The 10,647-nt window shown below is 35.8% G+C and overlaps 1 pseudogene; it reads left to right on the plus strand.

The window, feature by feature from the left end:
- The first annotated feature begins 9,602 nt into the window (after positions 1-9,602).
- LOC127541520 (regulation of nuclear pre-mRNA domain-containing protein 1A-like) lies at positions 9,603-10,412 on the plus strand (annotated as a pseudogene).
- Positions 10,413-10,647: the final 235 nt, after the last annotated feature.

Here is a 10,647-nt window from a genome sequence, read left to right on the forward strand (position 1 = left end):
AATTCTCTGATTCATAAGTGTAAGAAATCCTATTCTTGTCTAGAAAAAAAATCCTTGGAATATTTTTATGTATTATTTATCCCTTTCTTACCTGTCTTCTCAGGATTCTCAGGTTTAAGAATCACATCTCTCTCCTTATCACTTGATAAGTTCGGTAAGATTCCTTTCTGTGGAGAGGAGTTGTTCATGCTGGTGGTTGGAATTTCATCAGTTGCCTATGGGGGAAAAATGGCCTAAGGTTATTCAAGTCCCTGACTTTGGTGTCATAGACAGATTTTAAATTATTTTTTAGCTGTTGTGATTTATAGATTAGTTTCCAACTCTCACTTTGCACTACTACAAAGATTAAGTCTTACTTCTCTATACTCCTGAGCACTCAAAAAATCAAACCATCATCCACTAAGAACTAAAAACTATTTTAGTGAATTTTTTTCAACGGTAAAGCTAGTCCAATGCAGATTAAAATTCCCTGCTGTTTACTCTTCATTAATATAATCTATATTTATGTCTTTTTGTATGCATGTACCTATATATGTTTGTGTGTCTGTATATGTGTATATATATATATATACATACGTGTGTGTGATTTTCCCAATAGAATCATGGCTCTCAAGGCCAAGGACTGTTTGTTAATTTTCATCATTAGCTGCAGCATGTTGTAGTGTTTTGAGTAGTGATGTTTGGCCAAGATCCATATAAATACATCTTCCAAAGATAGAACATCAAATATTAATGCAGATAATCACCCACTTGGGTACTTAGATAGGAAGGTGACTGAATCTGTGAGATTTACTAGTTCAAGTTCAAATAAAGATAATATTGGCCAGAGATAGGACTTGATGCTTGACTCTAAGACCAGTTCTCTATATGCTATACCATGCTGACTCTTTACTTTGTAAGCAGACAATACACTGCTGGCCTATATTTGGTAATGCTAAATACTTATTGGATTAAATTTTAAGAATTGACTTGCATATCTGATGCTTTTTTTTTAATGAGTCTGCACATTTATTCCATTTGGATCTTTGATTTTGAAACCAGCGTTGGATCTGCAGGAAATTCAAAAGCTTATGATATAATGTTTGTTAAGCAATTTAATTATAAATACCTCAATTGTCTTCTAGAAAACATTTGCATTTATTCTGGAAATAGTCAATGTTTATAATAAAGAGTTCTATTGTGAAGGAAATAATTATCTTTTAAAAATGTAGACACCCTGAGTGGTGCTAAAACTCCAAAGATTGGGAAATATTAAATATAATCTAACAAAGATAATCTTAAAGAAGGAACTTAGGTTCAAGATGAGCAATAGTTTTCAAGAATTCTTCAGCATTAAGTAAAAGTATTTCAGTTTAAACCTTCTATAGCCTAACGCAGGACTCTTTATGCTATCTGAACCAAGGTCTGAACCAAGTTCTATTGTCACATTTGCTAAGAACTTAAGTTTGGCAACCTTTTCTTGACCTCAAGTTAAGATGTTTTGAGGGGAAAACAACATGAATGAATCTGGTAACACCAGAAATGTCATCAACTATTCAAGAAGCACCAAGACTAAAAATAAGAGAGGAATAAAGATTTCACCCTGTGTATTTCTACTCAAGAGATAAGACATACCTGCTTTGGAGTCAAGTTCAATGTCTTAGAAAGAGCCTTGACTTTATTAGGTGAGTTATGTTCATTTCTATGACAGGGCTCCTTGAGCATTTTAAACTGATGCTCTGAGAACTTGTTTTGTACTTTCATGCCTTTTTGATCACCAGATGCCTCCTTGTTTTCTTCCTTTTGTTCTTCATTTTTATTTATTGGTCTGTTCAGATTAGGAGAGTCAGGTAAGAAATCTGCGAGGAAACCAAGAAAAGGACAAACAAAATTCAGAATAAATGAGCTAAGCAAAATTAGAAATAACTTTTTAAGATTACTGAGTGGAATATTGTGTCACCCAATAAGGCTCAAGCTCTGTAAGGCTGGCCATATGTATTGTAAGAGACAGAAAGCACTGAAGCCCTCTTCTCTAACTGTGGCCCATGGAACATCCAATTCGCTTAAATGAGGAGCCACAGATGATGTCTCCTCTGACACAATGGATGCCTGGCCACCAGGAACTACCATCAATCTCCTACTGCATTGCCGTCTTGTAACACAGAGGTCATCCTAGTTTCTTGAGAGCTGTGTTGGTAGCACTCCAATTTCCCCACATACTTCTAGCTGAAAAGGTTTTCAGGGAGGAGTATGGAAAGCTAACTACCAGGTTTGACATAATGTCATGATTTTCCCAGTACATCTATTTTCTAATCAATATCCTGAATTGCAAGGGTTCTTAAATTTAGTGAGGAGGAGTAATCCACACCAGTGAGATTACAGATTCTAGAAATATTATGGTTAATTGCCTGGAATTAAAGTAATCTATTCTAGCTCTCATGTATGTGAAAACAATAAGTCTTTCCTGGAAATAAATAAACAGTGCTTTAGATATTACTATGTACTATATACTCCTTACTTACCAGACTCATTGATATCTAGTACAAATTCTTGTCTCATCAGGGCATCAAATTTGTCACTTGGGCCTAGATTCTCGAAAATTGTTTGCAATGTAGAAGCATCGGGAATAGGGATTGTGTCCGGGATCAGGGGTTCATAACTTTCAGGTGTATTCGGGGGCTGGTGATTAATGTTAAATGCTTCCTGATTTTCTTGGTCTTCAAATTGGCTGTAATTCTGTTGTATACTTTTGCTCATTCCACCAGTAACTTTGTCACTCTCATTTTCTGAAACGTTTTTGTTTTGAATATTAGAAAAAACTGGATGTGAACAAAAAAGAGAAATGGTTAGAATTAAATACATTTGGAATTATAACTCTTACTTAATACCATTTTGTATTTTCTCCTCCACAAGAAAGAAACAAGGAAAGAAGAAAAATATTTAATGAAAAAAGGAGAGGCATGGAAAGGAAAAAATGCAAGTGAAACATGAGTGGTTATTGTTGGAGCATAGTAAAAAGTCTTACCGGGTTTTTGGGAAATATTCACATCCAAATCTAGGTGTTCACTCATCCTTGAACGTTTCTGCAATATATGAGAGACATGCAATATTCAATGGTTACATCATTATTCATTACTCTGCTTTCCCACCCCATGATAACAATAATTATTCTTTTATTTCAGGGATTTGCTATTTCTTGTCTTCAGTGATCTCTCCTTTTTATACAAAGTCATGGAAAACTATGCATCTGCTTGTCAAACTTTTGGAATGTTGTAAGCAGTCACCATTTTGAAACATGAAAAATGAAAGATTTTTAAAGAATGAGAGGAGAAGTTAAAACTCATTCTTTAAACTCTATTATTAAATTTTTGTGTGTTAATTCAAATAGTTTTCTTTCTTCCTAAAATTCCAGTACCTGGCCCTGAAAAATCCTCAAATTATAATGGCAGGGGTTGGCTAGATAATACAGGAAATAGACCACCGGCTCAAGAGTCAGGAGGACCTGAGTTCAAATCTGATCCTAGATACTATTTGTGTGATCCTGAAAAATTTGCTTCACACTAATTGCCTCAAAAAACAAGCAAAGAGGACACCTCCCAAATACCCCCAACTCATTATGACAGATCTGTGAATATAAGTCTATCTTCAAAGATCTTTAGAAAACCACTTGAAAAATTATCTCAAAACAAATACCACATTTGGGTCCATTTTCCCCCTTAAAAGTCTTTCCCATTCCATATAACCTGAAGTTCCTGCCACAAGAACATACACATAATAAATATGAGCATCTGTCATTGAATATTGAAATCCCAAGATTTGATGTTCCTTGCCCTCTGGTTTGATGCAGATTCAGGCATTATGATTTTTGCTTTTCTGCTTCTAAATACCTGTATGTAGTTTAAAACTAGAGTTTACTATGCACATAATTGGTCTGATTAAGTTAAGTATTTGTTAAACAGTGTGGTCCCAAATTGCAATGGAAGATGAGAGTCCTAATTTACCTTGCTCTTTGGTTCTTTATTCCTTCTTTCCAATTCTGATTTTGATTCTGTTTCTCTTGTCTGATCTTCATGAACTTTATTAACAAAACTCATTGAGAATTGGAGAGGGTCCCTTGAGAGCAGGGAACAAGATGGTTCTAAAGGGGAAGAGAGTTAGATATTAAGACTTTTATTCAATTAACTCATTTAACTCAATTAACTCATAGTTTCCTACCTGAACGCTCAGCTCAACAAATGTTATCAGATCACAGAGTCAAACAAACAAAAAAAAAGCAGCAAAAAAACAGACAGACCTTAAAGAAATATGAGAAAACACAAGAGGAAAGGAATATATTATTTAACTAGAGTGCAAAAAAATTGGAGAAATTTCAAGAGAAGAAAAAATACCCAAGCAGAAAAGAAGAGAAGGACAGCATGCCAGGATGGTGTCTCTTTTTGAAATAACTTTTTTATTAGTGAGGCTACACTACATTAGTGAGGTAAAGAAAATGGGCATGTGAGTGGTGTGGGGGAAAGAAGAAAAGGTGAAAATGTAGCTGGGGAGTGCCAGAAATACAGGGAGCCTTAGTGGGTAGAGTTGGCTGGAGTGTTCCTGATCTACATGGGTTTTCAGCCAAGTTTTGCCCAGGGCCTTCAGAGTTTTTGGTTTTCTCTTCTTCTGAGTTAAGTACCTCTGGGAAGCATGTATTGATTTTTCCATTAATTTTCTATTCACCATTTGTAGCAGTTGGTGAGGATGGTGGTGAGAACATTGAAGTTTTTGGAAGAAAGAAAATAGACTAGTTAGTGCCATCTTCTGTTTTGGGACAGACCATCCTACAAAAGAACCCAGAGCTGTAATGATGGATATTACAAATGTTAAGTGTTCATAATTTCTAATGAAGCATCCAGAAAAAAAGGTTTTGAAAAAACACAATAAATTTTCAGGGTGGTGATGAGGAAAATAAGAAGCTTAGACAGATAAGAAGCCATATGCTAAGGTCTGATTACCATATATCATCCTTTCTCAAAGCATTAGATTCAGGATATTGGAATGAGTGAATATTAATTTAGAAGCTCATGGAAAAAATACATACAAACATACACACACATATGAGTGTGTCAGTATGACTTCCATGTGTTATTTAAAATATTCACTTTGAGAAGTCACTCATTTTTATTTGAATTATCTTTTCTATGGGCACAACCATGTTGGAATCTCCTTTGCTGAATTGCTTTTGCTTCAGAAGGCAGACAGAATGATGGCAATTTTAGAATCATATCCTAATTTTTAAAGTATTCTATCTCTTGGGAAAGCATATTTTTTTTTTTTAAAAAAGATTGTTTCTTTTTCTATACTCCAATTCTAAATGACTGAGTAAGTTTCAAAAGAACTGTTATGTAGTGAAAATTGTAATTTTGGCATAGAAAAATGCAGAATAAATCGCTTCTTTTTCCTAATAGAAAAGAAGATCACTTCAACTAAAATAAAATGAACCATGCTTACTTGCTACCTGATTCTGATTCTCTTCTTTGTTTTCCTCAAGATGTTCCATTAAGTCAGAATCTATAATGTCTAATAAAATTGGGGGTTGGTTATTAGTTGGAAGTGCTCCCCCAGTTTCTTTCTAATTTCTTGGTTATCAGATTAGCTGAACTTCTGTTCCACAAATTTTCTTCTTTCACCAGTATCCTTGCCACTACCCTACTTCTCCACGACTTTTCTGAGAAAAAATGGTTTAAATTAACTATATTCAAAATTGTTTATACTTCACAATGCATTTTGTTTCCTTCTCCAGAAATCATGATCAAAACAAAAGAGTAAAAAAATATTTTGTGAAAAGAAAGTGAAAGAAAGGAAGAAATGCAAATAAAATGTGCATGATCATTGAGTGTGATGTGGTATCAAAATCTTAGTAATTTCATTGAAGATGACCACATCCCAATCTTGGAATTCATTTTCTCTAAGAATATAGAGGAAGATGTAATATCTGACATTTAAGTCGGTTCGGAGCAGTATGCCCCACTCCATCAGTCCTTTGATTATTTTTTCATTTAAGGAATTTGAGATTTTTTTCTTTTGATTTCTCCCTTTTCAATAAAGAAAAAGTAAACTTTTGGAGACAGGACTTTCTGACACCCGCAATTTTCAAACTCAAATCCTTCAAATGAAAGACTTTTGGGGCAAGAGTGAAAGAGGGTTTTAAAAATATTCTTCCCAATCTTGACTTTTCCTAAATGTTTTTAACTTATTTTTTCAAATACAGGTGAATGTCATATAATCTTTGTGGGAAGATTTAATTCAAACCTGGAATCTTGTGAAAGATTCTGAAAGATAAATAGGAAACCATTTGATCAAATCCTTGAGAAATTATTTAGCGATCTCTTCCTCTTCATTCCAACAAATCCTTCATACTTTCTGAGAATGAGTTTTCCTCTATTGCTCTCCCCAAAAGACAAATAGCCAGCTAAATTTAAATGCCTCTGTTTCTCCCCCCATCACCCTAATACCTAAACTGGGATTCAAATGGATGAGACATTGCCATCTCTTATTTTAAGTCACATTTTTCTTACCACCTCCCTCTCCTCTCGGAGATGAAAATCCCACTTTCCTATTTTGTAAGACCTCCTTTGGAACTGATTATGTAATATTTACTCACACCTGGTTCCAAAAAAGGACGATGAACCTTAGTTATTCCCAATATCCCCAAACCAAGACTCAGAAATTGTGTGATCAGCTTTTTTGGAATTATCTATAGGCTTGCCCTGCTGAAGACATTGCTTTGCTATCCCTGAAGCAGCATTGAAAAATTCTTTCAGAAAATAGGTGTAAGAATGCAATTTAGTCTTTGACCAAGAACCCCCCAAGATAAATAACCAAACCAAATACAACTCACCTCTTGGAAAGACAAGGGTTCAATCTCTTTTTAGAAAGAAGTGGCACTGCTGACGCAAAAGATCCAAGAACTGTCTGAGGAAGATGTGGAGTTGAAAATGAAGGTGGTATTTATAGCCCTCTTTAGGAAGGTGTTAATCCTGAAGTCTGATCAGAGAGTTGAGTTCACACCTCAACTCCAGCCAGGTGATTCAAAATATTAATTTCATCTTCCTCAACCTCTTCAGTTTCATCTCCTCTAAGCTCTCTGACCCTCTTTTTTTGTTTAGTGCTTGTGTAATTAAAAGAATATTGACTCTGGTTCATCTTTCAATATAGGAAGATTATTTTTTCTAGTTTCAATCAAACCATAGGTTTCAGAGAATGGCTTTTTTATTCCTACATTCATTCATCCTTCTTTTCTTCATGTATACATTCTTCCCCGTAAGCATTCATTGATATGTCAAAATCATTTCATAAATAAAAATGTGAATACCAAACTAAACATTTTAACCAAAAAAAGTACTTTAAGCAAAATATTAAAAGCTGATATTTGCGATGATTAAGGCCTCAGGTCAGTTCAAATAGCTAAAACATGCCAATACTGAGGTGTGAACTAGGAGTGTAAACTCGAGGTATTAACTCAGGGGTCTTTCTGAGTTAACACCTTTCAAGCTGCAAACTTGATTGAGTGAGTTACCAAAAGTTCTTTAAAGGAAAATGAAGAGTGAAAAAGAAGAGAAACTTATTCCTGGCCAAGAAAACATAGAGATAATGGGATAGTTTTAATATAAGTTCAGTTCTCATTTTGAGAATGAAACTGATAGGGAAGGACACCTAAAAGAAAGGTAGGTATGTCACCAGAAAATTTTAGGCAGTGAGTCTTTAGGCTCCCAGTATCCTCAGAAATGATCAACCTTAGCTAGAAATTTTACCTACTTTGGTGTAAATGGAGGATAAGATTTTGTGGTCTTTTGAGTGGTCTCTACTTTGAGGTCAACTTCAGACACCAATGAATGGTGGCACAAATTGACTGATGAATTTCTGGAGATTTTTTTTCTCCTAATACAGAAACTGATTCCCCACCAATCTCCCAAGAAGTAGATGAGTAAGCAATGCCTTCGAGGTCTAAAATATTATGATATGTTGCTGTTTCTTCGTATAGTTCTATGCTAATTTCTAGGTAATAAAATCTGTTTAATTCGCTTAATGATGTTTCCAAAAAATGAGCAGAGTATCCCCCAGTGATGACTATATTTAACTAAGAATGGATTCTAGTTATTGGTTTCTAACACTAGAAATGCCACAAATCTTTCAGGAAATAGGGGGGAAAGTTATCAGCCTGTGTGAGAAAGACTTTGTGAAACTACAGCAAAAAAAAAAAAAATGACAACTTCCCTGAAATCATATGAACAAAGCTTTTGCAGGGATGCAGAACTTTTTTCTTTTTTAATTCTTTTTATTTTCAAAACATTTGCATAAATAATTTTTCAACATTGCAAAACCTTTTGTTCCAAATTTTCACCCTTTCCCTAGATGGCAAATAATCCAATACATGTTAAACATGTGTAATTCTTCTATACATATTTCTACAATCATCATGCTGCACAAGAAAAATGATCAAGAGCCTATGTGATTTTGGTGTCCATATGCATCCTTCTGTTAAGCAGGAGAATAGTTAAGAACACCTGAAAGAGGGATCTCTCCATGGGGTATCTGCATTTTGTTCAGGCAATTGAGGGTCTGCTATTATTTCTTGGGTTTTGTGGAGACTTGTCTACCTGATTGGTTTCACCTGGTTAATGTAGGAACAAGATGGTTAACATCGTGATCCCTCCCTGCAAGGTAGTTATATGATCCAAGACCATATGCTTCTGCATGGCCATTTGGGAGAAAGAATCTACCTTAATTTGAAGGAAGGAGATGATTTCACAGTCTGGGCCAACTTCTCAATCTCCAGGGAGAGATTTTTAGCTACTTTCTCTAAGGTGGCAATGCAATATATGGAATTATGGATCAGAAAAACTGTATTCCTGGACTTTTGTCTTTTACAAGGTTTCTGATATATTTAGTCTCATTTTTTCATTTTTCCTACCATGCTTCTAAATGTCTAGTGAATTGTTGCCCCAGCAATCCTATAGATTGATTGAAAAAGGACATTGGAGGGAATAAATAAGCAATCCCACATGTCCCAAACTAGATAGGGGAAGAATGGTATAAATTGTTTCCACACAGATAAAACATAGACCAGGAATCTCAAACTCTTGATGTGAAATTAGAAAGTGGGATTTGTTTCAATTTTTTTTCTTATAATAAAACTGAAACCAGTGTAAAATTTGTATTATTTATGTATAATTTTGTTTATTATTAGCGTATAATTTTATTCATGTAATCCAAATCTCTATAGAATCCAAATTCTATAATTTGCTGTAAATGATAATAAATGATTTTTTTTTTTGTAAAGGGAAGATATTGTGTGCAACATTTTTCAAATTCTATGGATTTCTGAGGATTATGTTTCTCACAACACAGAAAATAAAATTTGAAAGAGGAGTCGCTTCTGGTAATGAGAGTATTCTAATTTTGCAGAAAACTGTATTTCCATTAAGTTTTGTAATTAGGTGGGGTTGGGACTGAGGCGGCGGCGGCGGTGGGAATAAGGGGGCGGCGCGCCGGTGCCCGGACCTGGCGAGCCCCTCCTCCCCGCGGGCTCCGCGGCGTGTCGGGCGCCGGACGCTGGGCGGCGGGGGCGCGGGGCTGGGGAGTGACTGTCCGCCTTCCCGGAGGCGACGCTGGAGAATAAGCTGTCGGAACTGAGCAACTCGCAGCAGAGCGTGCAGACGTTGTCACTGTGGCTGATCCATGATTGCAAGCCTTAGCGGCCCATCGTGATAGTGTGGGAGCGGGAACTGCGCAAGCATCTTGGAAGAGTGCTGTCTATTTGGGAAGAAAGGTCTGTTTATGAAAATGATGTATTAGAACAACTTAGGGAAGCTCTTGATGGCGATAAGAAGCGATCTTATGAGCAGATAAAAGTGGATGAGGATGAAAATTGTTCAGCACTAGGATCACCAAGTGAACCCCCACAGACTCTAGATCTCATTAGAGCCTTACAAGAACTTGAAAATTCAGCCTCTGGCGCTGCAACAGTTCATCAGAGAATAGCTTCTTTGCCTGTTGAAGTCCAAGGTGTATCTCTGCTGGACAAAGTAACAGATAAAGAATCAAGAGAACAACTTTCTAAGGTGGTAGATGATGCACGCATGCTGTTGGCGGATTACAAGGATTACAATTACATGTAATTACAATGGTAATTACAAAGATTACAAGCTCGATTGGCAGCAGAAATAGATGATCGGAAGCAACTCACACGAATGTTATCAGATTTTCTTCGTTGTCAAAAAGAAGCCCTTGTAGAAAAAGAACATAAGCTGGGAAAATACAAGCGCGAGTTAGCCAGAGTATCCCAGGTTCGAAAAGAACTCAGGTCTCGAATCCAGAATCTGTCTTGGTTGCCCAACGTCACAGGCAGCCATGTGCACTTGCCATTTGCTGGAGATATTTATAGTGAGCATTGATAACAACAGCTTTTTCCAGGGCTTCAGGACTTTGCAAGAGCTGGAGATAGGTTAAGTGGATATATCGTCTTGTAGTATTATTTTTGTACATTGTTGAGAAAGTGACACAACACAGATATCCCCAACAAAAATACAAAAAAAAAATTAAAATGTTGGGTTTTTTCCTATTTTATTGGCAAGTTAACATGAAAATTGTCATCCATGTGTTAATATGTTCACAAAGAAGTGATTATTT

This window comes from Antechinus flavipes, chromosome 6, assembly GCF_016432865.1.
Source record: "Antechinus flavipes isolate AdamAnt ecotype Samford, QLD, Australia chromosome 6, AdamAnt_v2, whole genome shotgun sequence".
In the NCBI taxonomy this organism is placed as follows: domain Eukaryota; kingdom Metazoa; phylum Chordata; class Mammalia; order Dasyuromorphia; family Dasyuridae; genus Antechinus; species Antechinus flavipes.